The following is a 4,942-nucleotide window of genomic DNA, read 5'->3' on the forward strand; positions in this document are numbered from 1 at the left end:
TACCTACTGTACTTAAGTGAATACGAAGGCGGATTTTACTACTTTGGCAATAACTTTTTTAATTGAAAGGTATAAGTTTACTGAGAGCTTCATCTGGCCTGTTATGACACTGACACATTCCTTTTCTTGTATAAGTTTAGATGTCACAGTTGCAATCTCTATGTATCTCTAGGGATAAGAACTTTGCAACTGTAAGGGTTTTTATCTAAAACCCAAAATTTTCGTTGATTTACCAATGGACCCAATGACTTCCAAAAACATTCTTAGACTCAAATTAAATACCCCAATGAATTATTTTTAAATCCAATTTGCGTATTATCAGTTAGTGTTTTGCTATAGTTTTGTCTGATTTGCGGTTTGCATTTAAGTAGCTGTATTTTGGAATTGGGTAGAGTTAAAAATAATCAGGGTAAAACTTTGGGTTGTTAAAGAAAATCCTACTTGAAAACCTGTTTGATGGTAATTCCTTTACAACCTTTTTACCAGAAAGAATAAAAAAAATGAGCGAAGCTTCTATCTAACTTTATTTTAAACACTTAGATACATAGTTAATAATAATAATGTAAGACTCATGATAGTTTTCTAAAATATAAACAAAATTAGCATATACATATACATATATATATAACTACTTCTTAAGGGACGGTTGCTACCAAGTTTTTGGTTTATAACCTCAATTGGTCATAATTTCTAAAAACCCAATGATATCCTTCTAGCTTACAATTCTTTACAATTTTATATCAAGGGTCCAATTGGAAAACAACAAAGTTCAAATTCGAGCCCCACCTTCATATATATATAACTTCCCACATAATGAATCCTTAAAAAAATTATCTCTACCGATCTAATACCTCTTTGCCTCCATATACGAACTTCCTCCTCAAGATACCAGCTTTCATCTATCTCCTCTCCATTTAAAATCTCCACCACGCGAAAATATAGGGAGTACTGCACATCGGATATCCCCAGTCCTCAAGGATTCAATCAATTTCTTCTTTAGATCTGGTACAAATTTCCTCCTTCATCTTTTCATTTTTTTTCCCATTTACTAATTTTTAAGGTCTATTCTTTGCTCTATTTTTTCATCAATACCATGAACACGAGTAGAAAAAAAATTGTTGACTCTTAAGTTTACGAACTTAGAACTCTCCCAAATAAAGACAAAGAACTTACTTTTATTTCTTCAATTTTTTCTTGATCAAACAAGGATTACAATAGCCCTTTATATAGGCTTCAAAAACAAAACGTATAGGCATACCAATAGTCACAAATTAAACTCCTCTTTTAATGTCATAAAGATAAAATATCATAAAGGAGTGAGTAACTCTTATTCTTCCATAACCTATGTCTCTTCCCCTTCTAAACTTATGACCCTTGTACTTCTAAAACTCATGCTATTAACCTCATTTATTTTAACATTTTAATTTGATATTCCAACACTTCCCTTCAAATCAAAATGTCTTTATGCCAAGTATGTCTCTTAGCCTCATGAAAGTTTCACCTGATAATGGCTTGATGAATATGTCTGCTACTTGTTCAGTGGTGTGACAATGCTTCAGTTTAACGGTTTTCTGCTTTACATGGTCTCTGAGAAAATAAAACCATGTATCTATTTGTTTGCTCCTCCCATGATGTATTGGGTTCTTTGCAAGCTGGATGGCTGATTTTTTGTCCATAAAAATTACGGTCGAGTCTTCTTGTGGATGATCTAACTCCTTTAATATGTTTCGTAACCAAATTACTTCACATACTGTAGATGCAGCCGACACATACTCTGCTTCATATGAAGATAAGGCTACAATTCCTTGCTTCTTTGAGGTCCATGAAAATACAGTTGACCCAAGATAGAAGACATAGCATGTTGTACTTTTCCTCTCATCTTGGTCACCTCCCCAGTCACTATCTGAGTAACCAACTAGTTGTGCATTTTCATCATATGCATAGAAGAGACCCAGGTTGAGTGTGCCTTTGATATACCATAGTATCCTCTTCGCAGCTAGCCAGTGAGACTCCTTCGGTGCCTCTATGTAGCGACTCACAAGTCCAACTCCATAAGTAATATCGGGCCTTGTGATCGTCAAGTATCTCAAGCTGCCAACTAGACTTTTAAAAAGACTTGAATCCATGAAACGTCCAACTCCTTCTCTTGAGAGCTTCATTCCGATGGCTTACTGGGGCGTTCACAAGGTTGCATTCATTCATCTTGAACTTCTCTAAGATCTCCTTCATGTAATTCTTCTGGGATATAAAAATCCCCTCTTGTTGTTGCTTCACTTTAATACCAAGAAAATAGGACATCAATCCATTGTCCGTCATCTCAAATTCATTGAACATTGTCACCTTGAATTCAGCAAGCATCTCGGTACTGCTTCCTATGTATAATAAATCATCAACATAAAGACAATTTATTAGAAATTCGCCTTTATGGTTCCTCTTCATGTAGATGACATGTTCATAGGGATATTTAATGAAGCCGTTTTGATAAAGATAGCCATCAATTCGAGCGTTCCACGCTCGTGGTGCCTGCTTTAAGCCATACAAGGCTTTCTTCAAATGGTACATTTTGTTTTCTTGTCCTTTCATAAGAAAGCTTTTTGGTTGTTGCACGTACACCTGTTCCTCAAGAACGCCATTGAGGAATGTTGACTTGACATCCAAATGATATATATTCCACCTGTGATGAGCTGCAAGTGAAATTAATAGTCTCACCATATCCAGTCGAGCAACCGAAGCAAAGACTTCTTCATAGTCGTTGTCGTACTTTTGTTTGTTACCTTTCGCTACAAGCCTCGCCTTGTACCGGTCAACTTCACCATTTGTTGTGCGCTGGATCTTGTACACCCACTTGACCCCTATTGCCTTGTGATTTTGTGGAAGTGTTGTCAACTCCCAAGTGTCATTCTTTTGGATGGTGTGGATCTCCTCCTCCATTGTTGTTTACCAACAATCTTCTTTTACGGCTTCTTGGAAGGTGTGAGGTTCACGATCAGCATATAAGCAGAAGAGATTTGACTCTTTGTCTTCTTCTATCTGCTCATAGATCTCCTTGAGACTTCTCATTTTAATAGGACCTCGTTGCATGGTAGATCCGCTGCTACTACCTTCCCAGAAGATGGAGAACCTCTTGCAGGAGAGGGTGTAGAATGTGGAGAAGATGGTGGTGTAGCTAGTGATGGTTCCTCATGTAGAGATTCATCAGGTTCATTCACCACGGGTTGATCTTTGGTAGTCTCTTTATTGCTCCAGTTCCATACTTCTTCTTTATTGAAGACAACGTCTCTACTAACAACTAGTTTCTTGGTTAGTGGATTGTAGAGCCTGTATGCCTTCGACTCCTTGCTATATCCGATAAAAATACATTTTTTATCGTAATTGTCAAGCTTCTTCCTTTTGACTTCAGGTATCGGAGCATATGCAACACACCCAAAAATTCATAGGTGCGCCACACTAGGCGTGTAACCGCTCCATGCCTCTTGAGGTGTCTTGTTCTTCACTATCTTTGTGGGGCATCGGTTGAGCAAATAAGCTAAGCAAGCCACAGTTTCTGCCCAGAACTGCTTTGGCAATCCCTTTTCTTTGAGCATGGTTCTTATCATGTCGAGGATGGTTCGGTTCTTTCTTTCTGCAATACCATTTTGCTGTGGTGTGTAGGCAGTAGTAAACTATCTCTTTATACCTTACTCCCTACAATAATCTTGAAACAGATTTGAGGTGTACTCACCACCTCGGTCAGATCGAAGAATTTTTAGCTTGTGGCCGCTCTCTGCTTCAACTAAAACTTTAAAATGCTTGAATGTAGTAAAGACAACGGATTTTTTTTAAGAGTGTACACCCACAACTTTCTACTGAAGTCATCAATGAAGGTTATAAAAATATCTATTACCTCCCAAAGAGACGGGATCGATCGGCCCGTAGATGTCGGTGTGAATAAGTTGCAATGGTGACTTTGCTCTTCATGATTCTCCACTGGGAAAAGGAAGTCGTGGTTGCTTGCCAATTACATAACCTTCATAAATATGATTCGGTAGATCGATTATTGGTAGACTTCGTACCATGCCAACTGTAGACAGTAACTTCAGGCCGCTGAAATTTAGATGGCCGAAGCGAATATGCCACCTCCATGACTCATTCTCTATGAGTCCTTGAAAACACTTGTCGAATTTCGTGTTTAGATGCAAAGGAAACATACGGTTCCTTGTCATCTTAACACAAGCTATGAGGCTTCCATTTGCATTTTTCAACAAAAGATGGTTGTTCTCCATATATACTTTGTATCCCTTTCCGAGTAATTGACCGATGCTAAGAATATTACTTTTCATGTTAGGAATATAGTAAACATCAGAAATATACTCTGGCTTAGCATCCTTTTGGTAGATTTTAATCTTCCCTTTGCCTTCAATCGTGAGTTTTGAAGAATCTCCGAGGCTCACACTTCCATGAACTCCTTTTACGAGTTCCGTGAAAAGTTCTTTCTTCCCGCACATGTGGTTGCTAGCACCCGAGTCAAAGTATCAATCATCATTCTCAACACTTGAATTATCATTAGCAAGAAGAAGCGTAGAGTTGTTACCCACATCATTTGTTGCTTTGGCAATATTAGTTTGGTCTTCAGTTTTATGCCAACAATCTGAAGCATAGTGCCCAAACTTATGATAGTTTTATCACTGAACATTCTTGTTGTTTCCATGCCCAGGGGTGAATCTTCCACGATTGCTTCATCCTCGTCCTCTAAAGCTTTGAGTCACTACTTGATTTTAAGCGGTTTGTTGTTGGGGACCACGTCCCTTGCCTCTACCACGACCACAACCACGACCTCTACCTTGTGAGCCTTGATTACTTAGAATCAATGTTGACTCTAGTACTTGTTCCAAAACTATGGAACTAGCCTTCTTTTGCATTAGTTGTTCATGAACTTGGAGAGATCCCAAGAGCTCCTCTATTG

This window comes from Asparagus officinalis, chromosome 3 (assembly GCF_001876935.1).
Source record: "Asparagus officinalis chromosome 3, Aspof.V1, whole genome shotgun sequence".
Classification (NCBI taxonomy): Eukaryota; Viridiplantae; Streptophyta; class Magnoliopsida; order Asparagales; family Asparagaceae; genus Asparagus; species Asparagus officinalis.